Source organism: Acinonyx jubatus, chromosome A2 (assembly GCF_027475565.1).
Source record: "Acinonyx jubatus isolate Ajub_Pintada_27869175 chromosome A2, VMU_Ajub_asm_v1.0, whole genome shotgun sequence".
Lineage (NCBI taxonomy): Eukaryota > Metazoa > Chordata > Mammalia > Carnivora > Felidae > Acinonyx > Acinonyx jubatus.
Window position 1 is genome coordinate 9047151 of NC_069383.1, and position 27827 is coordinate 9074977.

Here is a 27827-nt window from a genome sequence, read left to right on the forward strand (position 1 = left end):
CCTTTGTTCTCCACCTTAAGGACATAACAATGACATTAGTAGGTCAACTAGCATAAGAAAATAACAACCCCCAAATATGATATTCAGTACCAACTATCTAGGTTGCAAGGAAGTGGAATGTGAAAAGTGAAGAGAAAAGAAACTTCTACAATCTCTGTGGAGCTTAAACTCAATTTCAACCCACAGTTTGGCCAAGAAGATCATATAAGAGTGACCTCCTGTCATTACATTTATGATAGCATAACACACACACACACACACACACACACACACACACACACACAATTTACTAAGATCACTCAGTTCTATTTTCCTAAAAAAGAAGGATGGGGCGCCTGGGCGGCTCAGTCAGTTGAGTGTCTGACTTCGGCTTGGTCATGATCTCACGGTTCCTGAGCCCACGCCCCACCCTGAACTTCTGTCATAGCAGACCCTGCTTCAGACACTCTGTCCCCGCACCTCCCCCATCACTGCCCCTCCCCAACTCATGCACTCTCTCTCAAGAACATGAAAAATTTTTTTCATAAAAAAAAATTTAAAGGAGGATATAGTGCAAAATATGATGCATATGGTACTTTTTTCATGGCATTAATACAGGATCATATTGTTTCAACATAGGGTATAGGGAGAAAATTCTACTGCATGACAATGGGGAGCTCTGCTCCTCTTTTCTGAATTTACAAACTGCTAATTACGCTGAAACACTATCTTTCCTATAAGACAAGGAGATTTTTTTTTTTTTAATGTTTATTTGCTTTTGAGACAGAGACAGACAGAGCATGAACGGGGGAGGGTCAGAGAGAGGGAGACACAGAATCCGAAACAGGCTCCAGGCTCCGAGCTGTCAGCACAGAGCCCGACGCGGGGCTCGAACTCACGGAGTGCGAGATCGTGACCTGAGCTGAAGTCGGCCGCTCAACCGACTGAGCCACCCAGGCGCCCCAAGACAAGGAGATCTTAAAGTTAGTTTGGCAACATTTCAGTCTGCTGCAAGCATCAGTCCTGTGAGATTGTGACAAGCCAACGCTATCCACATGAATTCAAAAGAGTCGAAAACAAAATGTCTAAGGCAGAAAAAAAATTCCCATTTATGATCAGTTAAGGAAAAAGTTCTAAGTATTGAAAAATATAATCTTCAATGCAATTTGGTTTCCCTTGGGCTTCCATTTTTCTTGAGTTGACTTAATTTTCCTTCATGTACTAAAATCACCAAGTCCTTGCTCTAAAGGAAGTGCTTTTTCTTCTCAGCCTGGTTTCCATAACCATAAAATCAAGATGCATTTGAGGTGCTCAGCTCCTTTTTACTGCAGGCGCATTAAAACACTGATGGGTTAAGAATGGAGCATCATGAAGAAAAAGAGCACCAAGAAATCCAAAAAGATTCTCCTCCTCAAGGGGACACTGAACTTCCGGGACGTAAATGACAATCACATTCCCACAGCCATTACAGTGATGCTGAATAGACAATCATTTCAAACTATTTCTTTTACTGGAACAGACATTTCAAAGAAGAGGGAAAAAAAGGCAAACTTTTTCACATCTTCTTTGTTACTGATGTGTTGCTCACAAATGGATGCGCGGCAATTTTGATTTGCTACAGACGCATTTGCTATATTGAATTCTTTATCTGCTACTTACAGTTGTGAACAAATGGATAAGGAGTAGATTCCCCAAGTGGAAAATGAGCCACACAGAAGAATTCAAAACGAACTCCTATTGTGAATTTCTGAGCTATCCTGTAAAGGACCAAAATCGTAGCCTAATCCTTGCTTAGGCCAACTAATGCCATTTTGTATGCAAAAAAAAAAAAAAAAAAAAAAAAAACATTCTTAGTCACTTGGGGGTGGGTTTATAGTTGACGATGTGTCTCTTCTTTGGTCAATATCTAGCATGTGTTAGATCTTCCATTGCTTTCTGTGTTGTTAATGCTAAATATCTGACCCCCTTGGAGACATTTCAAAATCACACTTTTTGTAAACGGGCTAGTTCCCCTTTGTCCTACAGTAAAGGCTGATGCCCTCTCTGCACCCAACCTTAGGGAGGACAATAATGAATTCATAAATTCATCTTCAATAATAAGCTGTCAGAATCGTCACACCTGTGAGGCCACCAATGTCTAACGCTTAGCCTGGAATATCGTAAGCCCAATAAATACTTGCTGAATGAGTGAATGGGCCACTGTGTTGGACACCGAAGGCAAATAATAATTACAAGGATGGATGCGGTAAAATTTGGGAAATACGGAGTCCAGCAGAAAATTCCACAGACGCGAATACTCGGGACGAGGGCAAAGACAGACCGAGGGACTGCCAGCCGAGGCAGTGAACGGTCCAGACAGGAGCAGGAGGATGTGGGCGGAGGATAAATTACAGCATAAAATCCTATATACGTATATAAAATACCTGGCTGGGGCTCTGGGCGAGAGGCCCTCGCACTGTGACTCTGGGTGTTGACAGCGGGGCGACCACGAGTCTCGAGGCTTGCTTTGACAGGCGTCATGAGCGGGACTCCCCACAGAAGACTCTGGAACCGTGGCCTCGGGCACTCAGAGCACCCAAGTGTTTCTCACCCCAGGACTCTGCTGCGGTTCCCTTTCCCGCAGAGCTCGCCGAGATCTCGCGAGATCAGGTTTCCCCCGCGAAGCGCCGTCCTAGCACCTGTGCCTGCGGCCTGAACCCTGAATCCGTTTGCTCTCGCATTTCCTGGGTTCAAGCCCCATGTCGGTCTCTGTGACAACAGCTCAGAGCCTGGAGCCGGCTTCTGATTCTGTGTCCCCTCTCTGTCCTTCCCCCACTCATGCTCTGTCTCTCTCTCTCTCTCTCTCTCAAAAAGAAATCAACATTAAAAACATGAGATAAATACCAATTCCAAGAAAAACAAGAGAATTTTCATAAAAGTGTGATCACTTCCTACTCTATGGGGTTCAGATGTAAAAAGTAGTGTCAAATTCATATGATCATAAAAGTTTGATTATATTTATAAATTTTGCAGAGAGGTGGTATAAATAAAAGCCAGTACAAAATATTTTAAACTAAAAAACCAAGAAAATGAAAATAGTGTATCGTTTATAAATATGGAGGCATTCATTATAAAAATAGGAGAATTACGAGAGATTGCCTTTAGAGAGTGGGGAATCACAAGTAGGAATGACTGGGCAATGGTGTGTTTAGTTGTAAATCTTTTAAAACAATTTGCTTTTTAAAATCATTCATATGTATTGCTTTGATGAAAAAAAAAACACTGCATGCTATTTTATAATACATAGCATAATTTATCTTTATATAAATAAGATTTTATACTATAGTTTAAAGCTAATCTATTAGATATTTATAAATTTTACTTGCACCTAAGTTTTACAAGAGAATATCATTATACATGTTCTTAATTCTGGAGAAACCACAGAATCTTCTCATCAGATTTAGTTAATCATAGCTAGAGCACTGGGGTCATGGTCAAGGATTAATTGTCACAAGATGTTAAGCCTCTGAAAATTTAGTTTTCAACATTAAGTGAATAAAAGCAGTTTTCTACAATACATTTTAACAAATATAAGCCCTTTCCTGGTCTCAAGGTTATAAGCCATCAGTCCTTAGAATTATTAAAACATATGTCCAAGTCTTGCAAAAGAGCTCTTTGCCCTTCCCAGGAAACAGATTTAGAAAATTAAGTTTTGATGGCATTAAAAGAATAAGAGTCTATTGAAATCTTATAGTAAGTGGTCTGCCAAGATTGCTTCTTTATCTAAATAAACAAAGACTAAGGACTAACCCAAAGCTCTCATGTCAACAGTTTCTTTGCTAGAAGTTTCTCTCAAGGATTTCTCTTTTAGTATTAGCAGAAACATCTGGCTTCTGGGTTCATGAATAATTTTCAAGGCTGAATCAAATTTATTTATTTTTATTTCTACAGCTACTAAGAAATAGAATCTCAAAAATGTTACATTTCTTTTTATGATGTATTTATATTCTGGCAATGTAAGCGGCTTATATGTTTTGTGATTTTATACATACAAACTGCTTTTTTTTAATTTTGTTTTAGAAAGAGTTCCTTACAACTCTAAATATTTGTGTTTACTTTATAGCTATTATATCATTCCTACTGTAACCAAAGCAATTAAAAAAATTGTAACATTTGTTTATTTTTGAGAGACAGAGTGAGACAGAGCATGAGCAAGGGAGGGGCAGAGAGAGAGGCGACACAGAATCCGAAGTAGGCTCCAGGCTCTGAGCCGTCAGCACAGAGCCCCAGGCAGGGCTCGAACTCACGGACTGTGAGATCGTGACCTGAGCTGAAGTCAGATGCTTAACTGACTGAGCCACCCAGATGCCCCCAAAGCAACTTGAATGATTTTATTGTTTTAAAAATTACTTGGGTTAGATAAAATTTGAAGCTGCAAAAATATAAAGAATATAAACCTGCCTATAGATTGAGCACAGAAATTGTATGACGACCTTTGAATAATTCATTCACCAATATTTACTGGGAATCTATAAGATGTCAGGCCTGGTGCTAAGTGCACATTAGTTTCCTACCCATGAAATTCATGGTCTGGATGAGGAAGAAGCACAAAAATTCAATATCAGAGATGAAACTCAATTGGAATTATAACTTAATTGCAGAGAGGAAATTTTTCTACACAAGGCAAATGGGTGTAATTTTGTGGTTACATATGCTCTGCATGTCTGTGGCTAAGAATAGATGAGGAAAGAGTATTATTAGAGAGGGGAACAGAATCAGTTTAAAAAGAGTTCAAGTTTTTGTTACATTATCTGCAAACACACACGTGCACATGCACACACATGCGTATCACTCAGATTAGTTTTAATATGCAATTTGAAATGGCCTAATCAGAAATACAAGAATCCAGGGGTGTCTAGGTGGCTCAGTTGGTTAAGCGTCCGACTTCAGCTCAGGTCATGATCTCATGGTTCATGAATTCAAGCCCTGCATCGGGCTCTGCACTGACACCTCAGAGCCTAGAGCCTGCTTCAGATTCTGTGTCTCCCTTTCTCTCTCTACCCCTCCTCCACTCGCACTCTGTCTCTCTCTCTCTCTCTCTAAAATGAATAAACATTAAAAAAAACCAGATATACAAGAATCCATGATTAGCTATTTAATAATTAAGTCTTCTAAAAGACTGGTGAGTTAGCAGCTAAAGAATTGTAATCCAAAGGCCAACCCCCAGAGCCAGCTACGCTAAGCACTTTACTTAGTATTATCTTGAGTCAGAGTCACAGGCTTGGTAAATAAACACAAGGTTTTTTTTTTTTTTTTTTTCAGATAAAATGGTGAAATGGCTGGTCTTTCTGGTTTGGATCAGACAGAAGTGTCATACAAGCATTTCTACTCCTACAAGAACAGGGTGAAGGAGCCCATAGAAAATGACCTATAAGACAGAAGAAAATGACCTTTGGACTATCACCCTAGCCTTAAGATTTTAATTAGTCCTGTGTTCAGAAACTTATTGGAGGATTTCATAGCCTGAGTCTGACCCAGTTAGTCGATTATTGCTGCTAGAATATTATGGCTTGTCTAGAGTACATATTTAAGGTGTTGTCGAAGCATCAAAAGGCAGAGCACTGGGATTTAATGGACTTTAGCAAGTTGTATAACACTCATTACGCCACTTTCATTGTTATTTGTTCTGATGCTACTTCTTGTGACATGTCCGTATGGAGGAGAGCTTGAGCCCACCCCTTCTTTAATTAACTATTGGCTCTCGCTGTTATCTACTCTTTGTGAACTGTTTTTCATTATAAATGATCAAATTCACTCAGGTAAATTCGTACCACATCATTTTACTTTGTGGATGTTTTCCAATAGATTTGTCACCTTGCTCTGCTTAATGATCCTCAACATTGATTTGTAATGAAAGTAAATGAGTCCATAGGCTTAAGTTTGACAATATACAGTTGACCCTTGCACAACATGGGCTTGAACTAAGCAGATCCCCTTATACGCAGACTTTTAAATACAGTACAGTACTATAAATGTATTTTTCTTCCTTATGATTTTAATAGCATTTTATTTTCTCTAGATTTATTGTAAGAATACAGTATATAATACACATAACCTAAAAATATGTGTTAATCAATGTTTATGTTACTGTTTCTGTTACTGGTAAGGCTTCTCATCCACAGTAGGTTTAGGTTAGGTTTTGGGGGAGTCAAAAGTTATACATGGATTTTCAACTATGCAGGGGGTCAGTACTCCTCACCCCTGCATTTATCAAGGGTCAACTATATATTTTTTTCCTTAAAACTTTTTTTCATGTTTATTTACTTTTGAGAGAGAGAGAGAGACAGACAGACAGACAGAATGCAAGTGGGGGGGAGGGACAGAGAGAGAAGGAGATACAGAATCTGAAGCAGGCAGGCTCCAGGCTCTGAGCTGTCAGCCCAGAGCCCAACGCGGGGCTCAAACTCACGGACAGTGAGATCATGACCTGAGCCGAAGTCACATGCTTAACCGAGTCACCCAGGTGCCCTGGATCAGCTATATGTTTAAATATAACTGGCTTGAAAGTTCTTAGTGCCTGACTGCTCTGTGAAGGTCAGAGAAATCTGCTACCCGTCCTCAACTTCTAATACTGACAGGAAATGATAAAAAATTCCAGGTGAGGAAAGAATGCCTTTCTAGAAAGTATCTTGAAGGTGGTTTAAGTCTTGCTCTGAAACTCTCTAGTAGTGACTTCTGATTATCATAGCTGCTAATGTTGTCTTAAAAGATATAAGTAATGTGTTCTCAGGTTGTGATGCGGTAAGGAACTGATGAAAAATATGTAATGCCTAAGAATACTATTAACTGTCAGGGTATATGTCATAAATGATGGATACTTTTTAAGCTTCTTTGATAATTCATAGTCATGTTTCTATAAGCTTGCATTTATGCTTATTTTGTGCCATTATAAAGAGAATGAGGAATTGAAATTCAAACTTCACTTTTCCTTCCACCTGGTATGCAGAAATTGGTTGAAATACAACAGAAGAGTCAATCAAGCAATTATTTTTATCATTAATGTCTTTATAATTGGTTTGACTAGTACTTTTTTTCCCTCCACCAAGAAGACAGTAGACTGGTTGAATAATTATTAAAATTTGGCTCCTTAAATGATTAGTCAAATATATTCTGTATCTCTTAGGAACACAGACTGGACTTACTTTTTTTTAACTTTTCACTTTATTATAGGATATAATTTTTAGAAATAATAAAATTTCGTAATATATTTTATAAGTTTTTAAATAAAATATAACTATTTGTTTCTTTACATTATAAAGAAGTAAGTAAAGGCAACGTTTTGGGCTCATAGATTTTCTACTTTTCTAATACAGTAAGCTTAAAACTGACTGCACGATTTTGACGGTTTCCAAATGGATGTAATTGAGGGCCAGGAGTTATTATTTCTTTAGATCATCTATATTTACCACCAAAGCCATATTTGCACCGTCTTTTATCTGGAGGCTTCCAATTTAATTTAGATAGCTGCCTTAGCTAAATAGTTAATATTATTAATATGCCTTTAACCAAAGAGATTGATGGTTTTGCTCTTGTTGTTGTTACTATCTTGCTGTGAGTCTAGAATCTGCTAGGAAACAGCAGGCTGGATTAAAACTAATTGAGCATTTAAAAAGGGGCCTATTTATAAAGGTATGGGGGGGTATGAAGAAACCATGTGGCAAAATGCATACCCCAGGGATTCTTATACTGCCGTTCCTCAGCCTCCCAGAACCTGGAGAGAAAAGGCTGTGTGGACCGGGCCACCTGAGGAAGTGATCAAGAGTCACCTTTCATCAAGAGACTCAACCATCACGTAGCATCCCTGGAGGGAGGGGACATGGGAAAAATACCCCCCAAATGCTTGCTCCCTTCTCCAGTTTCCTGCTGGTGTTTCTATCGGCAGAACCTAACTGAAAGCCAGAGAGCAAAGGAACCTGTCAATGTCGAGCAGAAAAGGCTAGAAAGGAACATGGAGAGGAAAATGAAAAAAATACTGCCAGAAAACTAAACGCCAACCTCTTTCGGATTGACGAGCGGAGAATTTTCTGGTTCTTTAGAGAACGCGCCTATGGCCAATATCTGCACGGTCTCCCTCAGCAGTCAGCTCAAATGTGTCTCCGTGTCTTCCCGGCACTGAGATGTCGGAAAGATAAAGCTACGTTTTCCACAAGTCTTCACCCGTGTGGTTTCCAACATGCCAACCAGATGCATATGCCCAACTCCTGGACTGGAGGCCGATTGCGCGATGGGAGTAGGGTCTGCCATCCATGGGCCTGGATGCAGCAAAAGCTGACTGACCACTGACGAACTGGCAGGTCTCTTCATGACCCAGGTCTACCGTGTGGTTTGGGGAGATTATTTCCAAAGGCCGGTTTAAAGCCTGTTTCTGTAGTCCTGTCAGTTTGCTAGGAATATACCTCGAGGAAGTACTTTCTCCCTACAATACCTAAAATCGTTTCTGTTGTCTGCAGTCGAGACTCTCCCACAACACAGCGCTCTTGCACACAGCGGCAAAAGGTTTGTCGTTCTGTCAGGCCGTCTGACAGAAAATTCTCGTCCCTCTCAACCTTCCATACAGAGCTCATCTTGGCTCTTGCCCTCCCTGTAAGCCAGAAATAAAGGTTGCATTACACACGCGATGGGAAGATAGTAATTGTTCTGTTCATTTCAAACGTCGATACACTCATTTTCAAAAACAACAACAAAAAGGTAGGATGTCTCAATAGGTGTTCCTATTATTACACTCTGTATAAAACACACACATTTAACTAGGAAAACACTAGAACTTGCAACTATCCACAGACTGGTGTGTAAGTCTGTCCCTCAGCAATTCCTACGATGATCAGAAGACCTAGGTAATAAGTAGAATGTGGCACCTTGAACCAGAAAACACACGTTGTTTTGTAAAGCAATTCTTTTTGAACTACATTCTACTCCCGCCTGCAATCAAATTATTGACATGCTGAGGTTTTCCTTCAGCCTTCTGAGTTGAAACACTTACATATCAAAAGATACATAAAATAATTCACAGCGATGAGCTTTAAAACAGCTTAAACAAAGACCCACATATAAAACGCGAACAAACAAAACACCTCTTCAGATCTTTAAGTGAAAACTATGTGTATGACTGGTAAAATTTGTTTTCAAGTAACTTACAGGCCAAAGATTAAGGTAAGAAAAACTGACTTCCTACTCCCTTGAATAAAGAGGGACATATTTACTTCACCATTTCTCTGTCACCTTACATTTTCATCATCAATAATAGCTCCTGCTCTCAAAGTTCTTAAAGGAAAGTGGGAATGACATCTCCTCCTTCTCTGATGACCCTCAAACACAAGTAAACTCTGACCCCTGAGTATCTCGTGTTGATTGTTATAAACATTATAAATCCACCACATATTATTATAGAGTCTGTGATTTGTGAATGCAGAGGGGGAGGCTGTGGATATGGAGATGACAGCAGCTGAATGTGGAGACCAGAACAGAGCCCAATTGCATGAGAACTTTCCAAGCTTCAGGTAGAAGTGAGAATGCTACTTTGTGGTGCAGAACTGTACCTCTAAACACGAGGATTAACGCTCTTCAGGAATTTAAAGCATTTACGTTTTGAAGACCATGGCTTGGAAAGGTTAAGAAGGGGATCTAGAGATGAAAGGACTGATAAGGCATGTGCTTAATTCAGACTTTCTGAGACCCACTGTTGGGGCAGAACATTGTGGGGACATCATTGTCGGTTACGAGAATTCATTCAGCTCAGATTCTCTAATTTGCTCCAAGAATTTCAGCAGAAGGAAAAAGAAAATTTAAGGGACAGTTTGGGAAAGCTACTAAAGCAGAAGTTTTCAAATGTTTTTGTGCATCAGCATCACCTGGAGGGCTCATTAAAACACCGGTTCTGGGCTGTGGCTCCAGAGTTTCTGATTCAGTAGGTCTGGGATGGAGCCTAAGAATGTGCGTTTCTAACAAGTTTCAGGTGAATGGATGCCGTTGGTCCAGCCATTATGATTTGAAAACTGACACACTAAATAACTAGGTTGGTGACACTTAAAGACGGAGAAAGATCCTCAACAAATGAGAGGGAAGGATTCAGTAGTAGAGTGGAAAGTAGTTACAACGACCAATGCAAAACTAATCAAAGCAAAGTCACCAACACCGTGGAAGATATATAAAAGCAGCTGAAACAGTAATATGTAGAGTGGGAAAAACAGCTGCCAAAGAAGATTTCTCTCTTCCTCAGAGTAAACACCATTACATTTTTGTTTCCCTGAATTCTGTTTCCACTAGAAAGGAGATATGTGTACTTATCATCAAGGTTACTTATAATTTTTTAAAGTTTTATTTATTTTTGAGAGACAAAGAGAGAGAGAGAGAGAGAGAGAGAGAGAGAGAGAGAGAGAGAGACAGAGAGAGAGAGAGACAGAGAGAGACAGAGTGCAAGCATGGGAGGGGCACAGAGAGAGGGAGACACAGAATCCCAAGCAGGCTCTAGGCTCTGAGCTGTCAGCACAGAGCCCGACTCGGGGCTTGAACCCACGCACCGTGAGATCATGACCTGAGCTCAAGTTGGACGTTTAACCTACTGAGACACCCAGGAGTCCCAAGGTTACTTACTTTAAAAGTATTTTTAAGCACATGCCAAATTCCAGGGACTGTGGCAGGCAGGAATAGAGAGGCAGAAGACTCGTGTCTTCCCCTGGGGAAGTCAGTCCATTACTCATGTAGTAAATTCTATGATACAGAGACAAAGCCTTGCACTGCTAAGTATCTTATACAAACTTCACCACAGTTCCTGTTCATAAAAAAACACTAAACATGCTGAATAGATGGTACGGTCATTGGAATGAAAGTATCAGCAACACATTCTGCTGGTCCCTGATGATGCACCACATACTCTGCTAAGCATCCTTTCTTTTCATTCTTGCACCACCCTCTTTGGGAAGTAATTTTATTATTCCTGTTACACAGAGAGGAAACGAAGCTTTCCAAGATTAAGCAACTTTCCCCAGATCACACAACTAAAAGTGTCAAAGCTAGAATGAGAGCCCTAATCTGTATGACTTCAAAGTCCCTTTGACATCTGTTAGGCTGTCTCAAAAAGTGATTGAAAACACTTTTTTTCTTATGTTATCAAACATACATTCCTATGATCTTTAGTAATACACAGAAGAAATAAATAGTTTTCCATGGCTCATTCATGTTTCCAATTCATTTGCCAGAGTGCAAAAATGTCAGACATAGCTTAATGACTTAACCCCCTGTGCTGTTCATAAGAAATAACAAGAACTAACATTCAGCATATTCCAGGCAATGTGGATGATTTCACTTTCAACAGGAAACCCTGTAAGTATTGTTATCATTCCCACGTTACAAATGAAGAATTAGAATCAGGAAAATTAGAGAACGTTTTCTTCATCACAGAGCTAATAAATGGCAAGTCTGAAATGTGAGCCCCATTTTCACTAATTTTAAAACTCTGACGAAACACTATTTCTGAGTGCCTGTCTCCAGTTTTCACCTACTTCTAGATAGTCTGCTGTCTAGAATATTCATCACCATGTTCTCCCCTCCGCCTTTCTGCAAAGAAACGACTGATAAGCTTCCAAAACCAATTATGTACAGTGATCGAAATGTGCATCTGGTCACTAACATGGCATATTGGTAGTAGATGTGCTACAATATTCAAGACATGGGGGCTTCCCTTCCATTTTATACATGGTATATGCCTGTAGGTCGTATGCAGATGTGACATTTATACAGCCCCAATGCAAGCAAAATAAATGTGGTTCCAAGAGGAAACCCAAAAAGGCTAAAAGTGGTAACCATTTCTTTTATCCTCTATTAAGTATTTTCTTTGAAGATAGCATATAACATGTGAAGGAATTATGGAGAAAATATACAATTGACATATAGAGACTTTATTTCTAAGTTCAGACAAATCTATCAATATTATTATATACATCTTTATTTATGCATTAAGAATGACTGTACTTATCATGTAAACAGAGAGTATTAGCATTATTATTAAGCAGATATAATGTCTTATTCTAAATGGCTATAATAAAATGAAAATTTCCATGACGGACAGGAGAGACATTAAAGGAGGGCTTATATTCAACTAATGGTTTTCTCCACTCTATTTATTATTATTGTTTTTTAAGTTTATTTATTTATTTAGAGAGAGGGAGAAAGAGAGTGCGAGCAGGGGAGGGGCAGAGAGAGGGACAGAGAGAATCCCAAGCAGGCTCCACACTGTCAGCATAGAGCCACTTCAGGGCTCAAACTCACCAACTGTGAGATCATGACCTGACTTGAAACCAAGAGTCTAACGCTTAACCAACTGAGCCCCCCAGGTGCCTCTCCACGCTACTGATCTAACTTCTGCCATATGTTTCCTCCTCGAGGTTCAGGGAAGTCTCTCACCTGGAATGACCTACTACATTAGCACAGATTACACACCTCTGCCAGAGTGAGAGCCACTAGCCACATCTAGTTCCTGGTGGTGCCTGATCCCACTACTTCCTACTGTTGTCCTCTTTAGGAGGCTCAAGCCAACCTTGCCTTCTGACATTTTCAACAAGCCAAGTATATCAACACCTCAGTCCTGCCTAGGATTCATCCTTCAGATCTCATATGTCATATTCTCATATGTCATATTTTCAGACAATCCTTTTTTTTCTTTTTATTATTATTATTTTTAATTTAGCCATAGTTTATCTAGGGTAAAATTATTCCTTTTTAGTGTATCATTCTGTGAGTTTAGATAAATGCACAAAGCTATGTACCCATCACTACAGTCAAGACAGAGAAAAGTTCCTTCCACCACAAGTTACTGTGATGAAATTTACTATGGTCCTTTGTAGTATACCACTGTTCCCACCTCACACCCCAGGAAACCAATGATCTGTTTTCTGTCCCTATACTTTGTCCTTCTCTAGAGCATCATATGTATGGAATGACACAATACGTAGCCTTCTGAATCTGAGTTAAATGTCCATTCTTTACAACTTATATGATGTTGCCCCATCATTATCCCTCACCATTGTATTATATAATATTATTTCCTTTGTAACACTCATTATCCCTCAAAACGTCATCTTACTGGCTTATGTGATTATTATCTACTTTCTTTGCTCTGAGGGGCAGCGGCTACATATGTGACACTTATGTACAAATTAGAAAAAAAATGATTTTTCAGGTTTACCCTCAATTTACATACTTAAAATTTAGTCTTCAAAAACATTTCCAAGGTGAAAGATTAGTCCTCAACCCTCAGGGTGGGCAGTTCAATATTTAATTAGACAATTTAAGTATAGAGATGATAAATTTTAAATACAACATCAGTGCAATAAAGAAGGCAGGACAAGATGTATACTATGTGCAAACTGACTTTATGAAGATTTAGTTGTCTACACTATAAAGTACCAACAGAAAAATAAAGAGAAAACTAAAATTATGTTTGTCCTCTTCTCAGGACTTCATGAAAATCAGATTCCTATATATGATGAGATCAGAGAGAAGTATTTATGAAGATCAATGAAATGTAATCTATACTTATAAATTATACACTGAAGCATGCCCGTTGTGAATTATTAACTTATGTATTGTAAAGAAACTGATTATAAAGTAAGTAGGAGAAAATAAAACATCAGTAATAAATGCTGTTTTAAAGATAAGTAAAACCGAGTACATTTAATTTTAAATCAGACAGGCAAAAGATAAAATAACTAAATAATATCTTTCATCTCTATATTTTATGAGTTAAATAGTAGTCAAGGAAATAAATATTTTAGATCTAATTACTGCACTAATTCAATGCATAATTAATGAAAAAATTATTTAAGAACTTCAAACAGATTAAAAAGAAAATTTCTGAGACCATTAGACAAATGTGTCTCTTGATATGTAGTGTTATATATAGCCACTGAGAGAAAAAAAATCTGATAGCTGGTGTTTATGATTTATTTGTAAAGAACGGTTTTACATACAGTCTTAGATACTCTTTACCTATTAATCTTACTTGTTTAAAAGATATTTGTAAAAGGAACATTTCTGTCTCAGTTCCATCTAAGGTGGCAAAAGTAAACAATAAGACACAAAGTGTCTGTAACCCCAAAATTCAAAAGCAGAGTGTTCTAGAATATTTACGTGGAAATAGTAAAGGGTGTGTCCAAATCACTGTCCAATCCATAGCAACATATTTGGAAAAAATGTTTAGTAAATGAGGAAGAATCACCAAAACTGATTTATTCCCTCATTCTATTTCTTTGTTTTCCCTAAATTACTTTTATGTGGTTGCATAATTCTTCCTCATAAAGCCATACCTTATGGTTCCTGGTTATTATGCTGTCCTCATTTCTCTGTTAATTTTCTAAAGTTTCATTGTGTGTGTGTGTGTGTGTGTGTGTATTAATTTGTTTATCCTTCTTCTTTCACTCTTTAGATAGCGATAAACCAAGGTCAACACTCAGCCTCTTTTTTTCTCTTTCTTCTTCCCGCTTGGCGGGTTAACACATCCCTGTCTGTCTATCTATCTATCTATCTATCTATCCATCCGTCTGTCCATCCATCCATCCATCTATGCTCCAGAGACTCGTGGAAATAATACATAAAACATTCCAAAAATATACCCTTGGTTTCATACTTCTGTTAACTTCATCCAGGCTCGGAACCACACTGTAATCTATATGTAATTGTTTTCATTATGATCTCAATCTCATACACTGTCATTCATCACAATCTGAGCATATAATGCTTTCTTCTATATGTTCTTATATGTTACTTTCTTTTCTATATGTTACTTCCTCTGCATTTCCATTCCAATTGACACACATTTTTTTGTATACTTTAAATTCTCAGATATTATTTTTACAACAACTAAACCCATTTCTTATTGTCAGGCTTTCCTATCCGCTTAGGAAACTATGATTTTATTTTTGTTCTTCTCTGTTTAAAAATCTTCATCTAACCTCCATCTAACCTCCAGCAGGTCCTATTGGAAAAAGCTCAAACCACTGATCCTCCGAGCCTGGAATTCACACACCGCTTCTGTGGGAAGGAGGCACCGATTTTACAGCCTCACCCCTTCCCACACTGGCCGCACCCTGAAAGACACCATGCGTTCCAGCTAATATAACCAGTAAGTGCTTGAGGGACCCTACGTTTTCCACATACACCTCTGAAAAGTGCCCCTCCTCATCTGCCTATTCAAAGCTTAGTTAGCTTTTCAAGGTTCAGGCATTCTTTCTCCACGAAACTCTGGTGATTTAACAAAACCAATGTTTTCCATAGATCCCACTTGCCACTTACACTTCTGTTATGAGAGGTTACAAATGCCATTAGGACCAAGAGCAAAGGAGCCAATAATTTTCCTGAGGATATCAATTAAATATAACTTCAAAATCTAAAACCAACAAATGAAAAAAGCAAACAAGGTGTAACCAATGAGTACATTAATTGCTATGCAATGCAAGAATAACAAAAGGGCAGTAATATTCCATATGTAGAGTCCCTAGCAGAGTGCCCGGTTTGGTGTAGGCACTTAACAGTGTTGTTTTCATTCCTACTCTCAAGTGAATTGCAGCAAAATATTTACTTTTTTCCTGTCTAGAAAAATAATGTTCGAAGTCTAAGAAAATTATGCCGTAAGCAAGAAAAATAAATGTTAATTCCATCATCATCAACTTTATCATGATCACAGAATCTAGGCTTAAGACTGTTACTTGAAGTTTGAGGGAGATATTAAAAATAACATAAAACCTGGTTTTAGCACTAAAGCTATTTCATTATAGTTTGATGTCAGCTTTAGGATAGTCCCCAAACATAACTTTAAAACACAGTTTCATCCTGAGGCCCCAGCAAACTTATCACTCGATAGCCAATGTCGCATTTTCCACAAAAAAATATTGCACTAATTTCTATTTCCCTTATTCTGGGGAGTCATGTGCACTTTTCCAACTTCTATTTTTTTTAAATTTTTGTTTTTAACGTTTATTTATTTTTGAGACAGAGAGAGACAGAGCATGAACGGGGGAGGGGCAGAGAGAGAGGGAGACACAGAATCCGAAGCAGGCTCCGGGCTCCGAGCCGTCCACCCAGAGCCCGACGCGGGGCTCGAACTCACGGACCGCGAGATCGCGACCTGAGCCGAAGTCGGCCGCTTAACCCACTGAGCCACCCAGGCGCCCCTTCCAACTTTTAGACATAAGTGATACACACTGATTATAGGACTACAGGACTATAGGACTTCATTAGTCTACATGTTTGAGAAAAGTAAGGAAACTTGCTTAATCTAACAGAAGTGGAGGCAAGAGAATTACATTTTCGAGAAGTATTGTAGTTACATCTACTTTTAATGCTTTGGAAGCACCTGTCAGCAAGAACATCTGCATCCTAGTAGTCTATTTTAAGGAAATTTAAATCATCCTTATGCTGACAAATTCAGCTATATTCCAAATATGTGCATCTCATGAAAGCAAATACATATTCAATTTCTCATTAAGATCAAACATTTCAAAAACAACATGACTCAGGACCCAATACACATTTAAAAAAAATAACAATATTTCTTAATGAAAGGATTGTACACTGTATCATATGCAAATATTTATCTCATTTAATAATGCGGATCACTATAAAAATGCCTCTTAACTAAAGGCAAGAAATCATTAAACCACACGTCTCACCATAATTATTTATTCCCCTCTATAAAATACAATGTGTGTTTGGGATACTTGAAAACTACTGTTACTTATACATTATACATTTACATTATAATAGCTATAATGTTCTCAAAGATCATAAACCAAATTTTATTGTTTTTAGTAAATGTGAAACGTTGTTGTAGTTTTATTCCCCTATAATAATGCCCATTGGTTTGTCATCCAACACCCACTGGGTTCCCATGCTTCAGAAGGAGGGTAAATGACAGCTATAAAAGAAAGCTGTTTGACTGTCATATTAGATTTCTTTGAGACTCTGCATGACAAGGCCTTGAAAGCTAATCTTTGTGAATGATAAAAGCAGTGTCTAAATTCTATAAGCTCCCTTTAAAAATCAAGAGCTAGACTTGGCCAACGCTGATCAAAGAATATTACTCCAATCTTTGCTAGAACGAACTCAGGAGAGATAAAAGGGAGATCCTTTCAAATAGGAAGAGAAAGTAGAAAGAATTCTATATCATGAGAAATGAAGGTGAAGAAATGAGAATGTGGATGAAATCCGAGTCCCTAAGAAGAAAGATTACCAAATTTTCCGGGTTTCAAGCAGAAAGGTGTTGTGGGTAAAGGCAAAATTATAAAACCCTTAAGGAAATCTTCACAGCCCTTAAAGTTTGTGGAAGAATCCAAGATTCTCCTGGTCAGGGGAAATTCTCTCCCTCTTCCTTCCGGAGAACTTTGGCAATGACAAGAAACTTTTGTGATTTACAAAAGGGGGGATGGGTGTTGCTACTGGCATCTAGTATATAGAAGCCTGAGAGGCTACTAAACAATCCATTGGGCAGAGGGGAATTCCCACTACAAAGAATTATCTGGCTAAAATTGCCAACAGCGCTGAGGTTTACAAACACCACTCTAGTCTGGTGTTCTGCCTAACTGCCACATCCAATAGGGAACCATAGTGTATAAGGACTAAGAGAGTTTTCTAAAGAGATGAGCCTGAAATGTTCCTCTTGGTTTCCTTCTGTCCCCTCATGCTATACATGATTCCAAACTGGGGCATGCATCCAAATTTATGATCAGCATAATAAAGTCCATAGTTAGTAATAGGAGCAAAAGGCCCATGCTCAAAAAATGAATTATTTTATTCAATAAATATACAGTGTCTGCACAATACTTGGCATTGTGTTACCTAGTAAGGGCATGGTGTTGTATAAACCTGACACACTTCGTGGAGAAACCAGAGAGATAGATCACAGGGATGGGGAGACTATTCCCCAGAGGGTCTTCAGGGACATTCTCTCTGAAAAGTTGACATGTGTAGAGGTCCAAGGAGAAGAAACAGCAAGTATAAATTTCCTGAGCAGGAATGTGCATTGTATGTGTGAGGAACAGCAAGGCAGCTAGTGTAAATGGAGCAGAATAAATGAGAGGAAGGGTGGCCCAACATGTTGCTTACAGGTGAGATCCCTAGGAAACTGCTGGCTACTGTAAGAACATATAAGGATGTATTAATAAGTAACATGGAGCAAGGACAGTACTGAACACTGGAGAGACATGATCTAACCTACATGTTTGAATGATCGCTTTGCCTACTGTCCCGAGAAGAGACTGTGAGAGATGGTGGGACGGTTGGAACTGGACCCAGGTGGTAGTAAAAGATTGGTAAAAGATCTGAATGCTCAGATTCAGGATATATGTTGATGATGGGGCTATATTTGTTGACAACTTGGACAAATCCAATGATTTTGCATGAATAAAAGAACAGAGCTGTCATTTCCTGGGGGTGCTATGGATCAAATTATTATGCCTCCCTCCAACTCCTCTTTTGAAATCTTGACACCCCATGTGATGACATTAAAGAAGTTTGGGAGAAGTGATTAGGTCATAAGGGTGGAACCCTCATCAACGGGACTGGTGCCCTTATAGGAAGAGAGAGGAGACAGCTTGCTTCCTCTCTGACCTGTCAAGATACAATGAGAAGACAGCTCTTACTAGGGACCAAATCATTCAGCATCTTGATCGTGGACTCCTCGGCCTCCTGAACTTTGAGAAATAAAAATGTGTGTTGTCTAAGCCTTCCAGGCTGCAGTAATTTGTCATAGCAGCCTGAGCTAACTTGAGGAGAGACTGGGAAGGAGCCCAGCCCGTTTCTGTTTCATTTTGTTTAGCTTGGTTGGGGAGGGTCAAAACATTTATACTTAACACACTAAATTTGAGAATCTTATTGAATCCAAATGAATTGATCGAGTACATAGTTGTCTAGGTTTGGCATTCAGGACAGACATCTGGTCTGGTTATAAATGTGAGGGTTGTACAAGAGTGATGGAATATATATATACCTGTGAAACAGGGTGTAATCATCTAGGGCATTGATTCTTGAACTACCTGTGGTGAAAAAACAGGATTTTAGTCAATTCCTCAAGGACTGATATCTGGTCATACTATGTGTGTCCCATAGGCAACTGGCACAAGGAAGTTTGGCTTCTTCATCTGAACTGGACCATTACCTGTTCAATGACACAAGGCCATGGAACATCGTGTCGAAGGCTGCAGCAATGTGGAATTGATGAAAATGTGTCCAAACTCGTAATCCCAATATCTGTAGTTATCCCACTGAAGACAGGTAAAGTCAGTTGTGGCCCAGAATCAGTCTACATTTTCTATTTAATTATTTGCTTTTTAATGTGTGATTGGATTAATGCAGTTCATAATATCCCATTTACTGTGTAAGTAGACATACTCTGAGCACTTAAAAATATTCAAATACGCATTCAAAAGTTATATATATATATATACATAGATGTATTTACTTTAGCAAATGTTAGCCAACATGGTACACACCTCAATATAAATATTAAAGAAAGGAAATAGTGGACTAAGAAATCCTGATTTATGGGACAAAATGACTTGAGGTTATTAATTCAGCTAAAATGATAAAATGTTCGATAATGCAAAAGGATTATGGAGAAATAAAAAACAAGTAAAAACTAGAACTTATATAGAACACCTGTGTGGCTCAGTCAGTTAAGCATCCAACTCTTGATTTCAGCTCAGGTCATGATCTCACAGTTTGTGAGTTGAAGCCCCGCATCAGGTTCCACACTACCAATGTTTGGGCTTCTCTCTCTCCCTCTCTCTCTGTCCCTCCCCCACTTGTGTGAGCACACGCTCTCTCTCTCTCTCTCTCAAAATAAATAAACTTTTAAAAATGTAGAACTTATATGCAGGGAACAACTGAAAGGGCTCAAAGAACAACAAATATATTTCCTTGAAGTTCATGTTGCAAAAAGCAACAATAAATTATACGTATACTTTTTCAAATGATTGCTTTTAGAACCTTGATATTTTGTCAAACATCTAACACAACTGACTCTACCTGCTTTTTAGTTTTCAATATCTAATCCAAGTCTCCACATTTCACTACTCATTTAGTATACTCACTGAATATTTAAGTTTTTCCTATTGAAAATTTTGAAAAGGATTTTGAGCAGAGACGATTTTAGAAAGTGCTTTTGTTTATTTCATCTCGCTGGGCTTTTATTTTATTTTTTTCAGTTTTCAGTCAGATTTAATTTTCTAGAACATACATTGCATGGTCAATTATTTACAATATTGATGAACTGTAATGGTATTCAATTCTCTCCTTCTGTACTCACATATTCAGTATATCTGAGAAATTATATACAAAGCTATTTTAATTGCTTTTCCTTTTTTTCTGAGACCAGAATATAAGAGGTCATATAGATGAGATGCTTTATTCCTAGTGAACATCTGGAAATAATTTTTATTTATTTTGTTTTCTATGCAAATACAACACTTAATTGGGCATATGGCTTTTACATAGCAGTAATTGCTAAGGCTTGGGTGAATTAAGCACAATAGAGAATTATTTTCTCTGTAATACTGATCTATTTATATTTTGGTAAGTAGCTGTTATTTGCACTAAAAGGATTTTCCTGTCTTTTAGCCTCAGTATAATATCTTCAAAAATAGTATTTTTCTTCTATCAGACTGTTGACAGGATAGACCCAGAAATAAAGCAACTTTATTACTGTTATTATTATTACTATTTTAATCAGAATAGCAGTTATTAGGGTCTATGTTTTCTGAAAGACAGTTTTAGAATACAAAATAAAACACTTTATTCAGAGGACAGAGGATTCATTCGTTCAGTGAATAATAAACTAATGTTTATTATGTGTCTATTATTGACAGAACTGGGCTAAGCATTGGATGGGTAAGAGAGTCTAGATTCCCAAGAGCCTCAGCGCAAGTAGATGTGAGACTCAGGTAAGCATATGACTATTGTGAAATTCAATAAATACCATGTGCATGGAGAGCAGTATGAATCGAGCATTCTGTGGGTTCCAAACAAGTTTCCAGGAAAACTGACAGAGGGGCTGTCTCGGTGAAGTCTGGAGGGAAACACAGAAGTTAACCAGATCATCAGATGGGGAGAGGTGTGTGTAGCGGGGGGGGGGGGGGGGGGGGGGAAGGTAACCAGCATAGATGGCGGGGGAGGGGAGTGAGGGGGTAGTGTGTGTGGAGGGTGGCAGTGAAGGGGGCTGGAGATGGTTGCAGTTGATGAGATTCATCTTATCAGGCTTATAGGGCCTAATCAGATAAGGTCCTAACTGCCATTTAAAGAAAGTTGGATTTTATTTCACAGAGAACTGAAGGGCCTAGAATTTCTGGGAGGAGGATGGGATGGGGAGAGTAAAGATTGGCTACGTGAACATATTCCCCTTTCCGGGAAAAAAAAATCTCTAATGTTAAGTTGACTTGCAGATGGTCAGGACTAGAAGCAGAAAAAGTATTTAGGAAATTATTCGATTAATTTGAGTTGGACCCTACCGGGACTTAAAGTCAAACAGAAGGATAAAGAATCTTAAATCTATTCTAGAAGTATTATGATGATACAATTGACAGGACGTGGTGACTGATTATGTTATGGGACAGTATTTGAAGATACCATGGCAACCAGCAAGCTCCTGACAGGACACCTAGTAAACTTCCTTTTTTTCTTTTTTATTTCTTCTTCTTTTTTTTTTTTTTTTTTTTTTTAGTTTTGAAAAGCCATTTAAGAGGTGCTGAAATTACAGGTTGAATTATTTATTTGTGACATAGAATTGAGTGCTAAATGAAAATAGAATTGATTTATAATTGGTTATTTGAGAGTCAATTTGAAATAGATCACAATTGTTGTTTTCCTCTAACCTTTCCCCAACCATAACCATAGGCACATATATCTTTAGGGGATTAGATGCTGGTTAATACCCCAAAGCTCCCATAAATGGTACTACTTTGCTCTTATAGTAATGTATAGTCACATAGAGCAGCTTGCTAAAAACTTGTTGTGGGTACTAGATGTTGCTAAAATTCCCACTACTATTTTCTGCTTCTAACTCACTCTGGATCCTCTAGATATGGGCGACTGCATTATTACTGAGACACCGAAAACCTCCAACAGAGGACCTGCCTGAGGCCTTAGCTTTTCTGGTCACTCTTCCCTCAGCCTGTCTATCTGCAGCTCTTTGGAGACTCCACACAGTTATGTGTGGAGGGCATAACTCGGCTATTGTGCCTTCCCCGCCACAACCCACCCTATTATATTGGGAGTTATTAGGTTAGAAATAAACCAATTACTAGGGCGCAAACATAACACAAGAGTCACAGAATACAGGTTCCATGTCAGGAGAGTGAAAGGGAGAATTGTCAAGAATCAGGCTGGTGTATGCTCCACTTCTAAGCCTGCAGGGCTGAACAGAAACAGCTTGGGGGTCTGGCCTGGGGTGGCGAGAATTGGGGATGCATTCTATTTCAGTACTTTGGTTTCAGGACCCTGAATGAAATCCAATAAGCTTGTGCTGTAGACAATTGGGTATGTGGTTCAGGAGCTGAGCAGAAGAAATAAAAATGGAGGCAGGACTTGGGAAGTAAGCAGCATGTGGTTGAAGCCATGGGCCCAAAGTATCATTTGAGAACAATGTGTGGAATGCGAAGAGAAAGCAGAGAACAGAACTTTGGGAAATACCAACATTCTCTAGAAAAGACAAACCACAAACAAAGCTGAGGAAAACTGAACGAAGACAGAGAGTGGGAGAAATTAGGAAGAAATTAGGGGAAAAGATATTTTAAGAATCTGGGAAAGTAGAAAAGGGCCTTGTTTTCACACAAAGGCTTAATAAACAACTCACTCCAATGTGCTCATTGGTTTCCAAGGAAGTGATGACAGATAATTTGACAAAGTCAATTTCAGTGGCATGTTCAAGTCGGGAGCAAGAAGGGAGAAACAGCCCAAGTGAAAAATAACTGGCCAATCAAACACTACCATGAAACAAGGAGAGTATTTTCTAACTTAGCTGCTGTGCAATGCTTTTCTAGACATTTCTCCAAACAGCTTTGCAATGCTGATAAAATTGATCTTTAATGGTGTGTCAGTAAATCTGGGACTATTAGTTTTGAGGAAAATAGATTGTTTTGGTTATTGCTGCACAAGAAACCATCTAAAATTTAGAGGCATCAAGTTACAACCATTTTATTACTTCTCTTGATTCTGTGAGTCAGGGATTTGCGCATGACTGAGAAGAGCTAGGACATCCTCAATCCTGTCTCCATACATTGGACCTCTCTGTGCAATCCCTCCTTCTACATATGGTCTCTCCAGCAGGTAATCAGATTTTTCAGAAAGGCTGACAGGGACCCCCAATGCATAAAAGCCAAAGAGGTCAAGCCCTTTTAAAGTTTAGGCCTGGGAAGGGCAGAGGGCGACTTCTGGCCTTGCCTTCTATTGGCTATAGAGACTCACAGATGGAGTATAGGAGGGGACATCACTTGGTCATGAAAACTGGGAGGTGTGGATTCATGGGGGGCATCTTTGAGACTAGCTACCACAAAGACAAGATACACATATTCTGATAACTGATATATATATAATATATGCAGTTTGCAACAAGGGTAGTTTATACAATCACGTCATTTAAACACACACACACACACACACACACACACACACTCACAAGTTTCATTTCCTTAAGCGGTAAGAGGAGTTTATTGTTAAAATACCAGTAGTACAACTGATTTAAAAGTAAGTGCATGAAATTCTCAGTAAACCAGGAAAAGCAAATAAACATTGTCTACCTTGAGAATTCTGAGTCATACATATATGCCTTACATCCTGTTCCTGGGTGATTTCTTTGCTCTGTGTTTTTATACTTACTAAGAAACCAATGGAAAATAATAAAAATATTTTTTTACAATTTTTTACAATTGTACCTTTCTGGCCAATTGCGGTCACAGTGGATAGTCCCTAGGTTTTATCCCATAAATCTCTAAACCTTCAGAAAATATGTATTTGTTCTAAAATATAGAATGAGAACACTTCTGAAGCATCAATAAGTTATGAACAGCTTATAGTTAATTTTTCATCTCAATTTTTTTACTGATCTTTCCAAAAGAGTATTAGGGCTTTCATGTATATAATTATATGATTAATTTTAAGAACCATTACTTGGGACGCCTGGGTGGCTCAGTCGGCTAAGCGTCCGACTTCAGCTCAGGTCACGATCTCACAGTTCGTGGGTTCGAGCCCCGCGTCAGGCTCTGTGCTGACAGCTCTGAGCCTGGAGCCTGTTTCAGTTTCTGTGTCTCCCTCTCTCTCTGACCCTCCTCCATTCACGCTCTATCTCTCTCTGTCTCAAAAACAAATAAACGTTAAAAAAAAAAAAACTAAAGAAAAATAAGAACCATTACTTAAGAGCAGCTCTAACTCATTTCGGAATGCTAATGAAATGTATATAACCCAAACCATTTGTAATTGACATTCACTAATATTAGGATTGATATATAGGAACAAAACTGCATATGTATATGTATATGTATATGTATATGTATATGTATATGTATATATGTATGTATATGTGTATGTGTGTGTGTATGCATATGTGTTGTGTTTATACAGATAAATAAAATTATGGGAGAAAATTGAGGCATGCTCTAAAACTTTTTTCTTCCCTAATCTCCTGGGAAATACAAAGTTCTTATAAACATACTAAATGTACACAACTATATCTCTTACGGACTTGAAATAATGAGCCTGACTTGAAAATTTCACTATGGTCAATTGATTCTGAGGGGTGGGTGGGTGAGGCTATTGACTTTTTGAGGCACTGCTCTAGTAGAAAATGTCATCGCTGATCCTTACTAAGAAAAAGCAGAGACAAATTTGTAAGGGGAGACTTTGGCTCTCAAAGGTTTCCAGAGCAGAGGTGTTTCCTAAAGGCCAAGAACAAAAATCTGTTGTGTGTATCAACCAAGCAAGAAATCAATGTGTGAAATTCAGTTTCAGCAGGAAAGCTTTATTATTGTTGAATTCTCCTACAGAGATCTCAGACTGCTGGTTCTCAGTCTTCACAAACCACAAACAAGATTGTTTGATGCAATGTTTAAAAATATTCTTTTTTTAAATTTTTTTTTCAATGTTTATTTATTTTTGGGACAGAGAGAGACAGAGCATGAATGGGGGGAGGGGCAGAGAGAGAGGGAGACACAGAATCTGAAACAGGCTCCAGGCTCTGAGCCATCAGCCCAGAGCCCGATGCGGGGCTCGAACTCACAGACCGCGAGATCGTGACCTGGCTGAAGACGGACGTTTAACCGACTGCGCCACCCAGGCGCCCCTGAAAATATTCTTAACATAATACAGACATTTTTAAATTGTTGACTGTTCCACTACTGGTTATTTTCCCAGAGGGAAAAAATTGTGAGTGTTTACACTAAAATTCTGATATCAGGAATTTCTTAAAACCCTGGCATATTTGGCAACGCTGGGCTCCAAATTCACAAAGGACCCACCTCATTCTGGGACTTCAACTGCCTTCTGATGTGTGCTGGCATTTGATTTTGCGACTCTCAACTTAAAACAATAAACAGTGCCATAGAAAGGAGTTGAAATTTAAAAATAGGTAACGGATCACTGGGTATAATCTCAGTGCCACATTGCTTGATTCCTGTTCACAAGGTTATTCCACAGTTGTGGCCGGGTCGAGAATAAGAGAATGCTTGGTAGAGTTTTGTCTAGCGGAGACACTCTCGTAAGTTGAGTGAATTACTTAATGATGAATATGAGACTCATTTCTGTCCAGTGGGCAAGATAGCCTGAAAGTTCATGGTTTATTTCTCTGCTAGATATTGCCCAGTTTTATTTATTTTATCTATTTATTTTTTAAAAGATTTTATTTTTTTAATTTTTAAAGTTTATTTATTTATTTTGAGAGAGAGAGAACACATGGGAGAGCATGTGAACAGGGGAGGGGATGAGAAATATAGAGAGAATCCCAAGCAGGTTCTACACTGTCAGCACAGAGCTCTATGTGGGGCTTGAACTCAGGCACCCTGAGATCATGGCCTGTGCTGAAATTAAGAGTGGATGCTTAACTGACTGAGCCATTCTGGTACCCCTAAAGATTTTATTTTTAAGTAAACCCTACACCTAACATGGGGCTAGAACTCACAACCCTAAGATCAAGAGTTGCACACTCCACTGACTGAGCGAGCCAGGCATCCCACTATTGCCTAGTTTTATATCTCATCCCAAAATACTATCTTAGTATATATACATTTGTTAATACTGTCTATATACCTAACTCTTTAAATGAACTCCAGCCAAGTTTTACTATCTTGAAAGTCCCCTCATTAATTAATAAGTTAAATGAAATCTTTGACTAGTGTTTATTTTATGTTTGTCTAGAAGGTATAATTTTATCTTATTAAAATTGTACTTTAATGGGAAAAATTAAGCCAGTTAACTCCATTATCAGAATTGCTTAAGCAAAAGATTATATTTTCTTGGGTATCTGACTGGCTCAGTCAGCTAAGCATCCAACTCTTGATTTTGGCTCAGGTCATGATCTCACAGTTGATGAGTTCGAGCCCTGTGTCAGGCTCTGTGCTGACAACATGGAGCCTGCTTGGGATTCTCTCTCTCTCTCTCTCTCTCTCTCTCTGTCTCATTCTTTCCCTCTCCCACCCTCAAAAATAAATAAACATTAAAAATGATTATATTTTCTTATTGCACTTTGCTGGGGTTTAGTTTCTATTCAACTTGATAATGTTTGGTCAGTCAGTCAACAAACATTTCTTGATTGTATTCTCTGAAGATACAGTCTAGTCCCTGCGAGTTCCAGGTACAGTGGGTGAGAAATATAAAAGGACAGTCATTATAATTCAAAATGTTAAATGTGGAGATAAATATTTACAAGATATGGAGAATGGAGGAAAGTCATGTACCCAAACTGAATGTTTGCCGGGGAAGGGTCTTAGTAAGGCTTCCCAACAGAGATTAAGAAATGGATTTTAACACGAGGGATGAGTAGGTCTCATCCAGGTAAAAGAGAAACAAGAAGTTATTCCTGAGGAGCAAGAAGCAGACCTTGCCTGCAAGTGTATGTGTAGTTGTGAGTTGTGTGGAGTGACAGCAAATGAGCCTTCCATTTGCTGTAATTATAGGAAACCAAAGAGCCTCAGAAGTTACTCATGTTGGACATGGAAACTAATCAGTCCATGTTCTAGAGTGATTCTGTACCTCTTCCCTTAGTCTTGAACCTCATTTTATCTCTCAGATAAAATGGCATTTCAGATTGTAACTTAGCCCAATAAATCACCTTATGTTGGACAGGAAAACTCAGTTTTTTAGAGGAAGCAAACTGATCATTCAAGATTTTATTTAGAATCCTTGGTTCATACCCAAATCTCCAGCAGTTGTGAAAATGCAACACTTTGCGATACATTCTTCACAGACAGGTACTTTAGTCGATCTGATTGTGTTGAATAGTTACAGCCACTAATGTGGAAAAGGGAATTTATTCTGCCAAAAGAGTTTTAATCATGTCTTTTGGAATCCGGAGATTCTAGGTCAACTTTTGAAATATGAACAGTTTGAGAGTGCCTCACTGCATTTCACTTTTCAAAAAAAGAAGTTCCTTTCTCTGGAAAATTACCTGTGTCCATAAGTCTATTGTATTCATCGAAGACCTATCTTTCATCTGGTAATATTTTTATATACTTCCAAATGGCTCTAAATTCCTTTATATCAAATAGTGTCAATGTTGTGTTTTTACGAGTACAGATACACATAATTTGTTTATGAGGTTCAGTTGTACTCAACACATCTAG

At 38.4% G+C, this 27827-nt stretch overlaps 1 protein-coding gene across 2 annotated transcripts in view; it reads right to left on the minus strand.

Annotated features, from left to right (window-relative positions):
• Positions 1–27827, minus strand: part of CNTNAP2 (contactin associated protein 2) — a 1948817-nt gene that overhangs the window by 1219974 nt on the left and 701016 nt on the right. Inside the window, exon 1 of one of the 2 annotated variants that reach the window (XM_053217934.1) lies at positions 2403–2783. The exons of the other annotated variant lie outside the window; for it this stretch is intronic. The gene's annotated coding sequence lies outside the window, so the exon portion shown is untranslated. Of the gene's footprint in view, positions 1–2402; positions 2784–27827 lie in introns of those variants that run through there. 2 annotated transcript variants of the gene reach the window in all.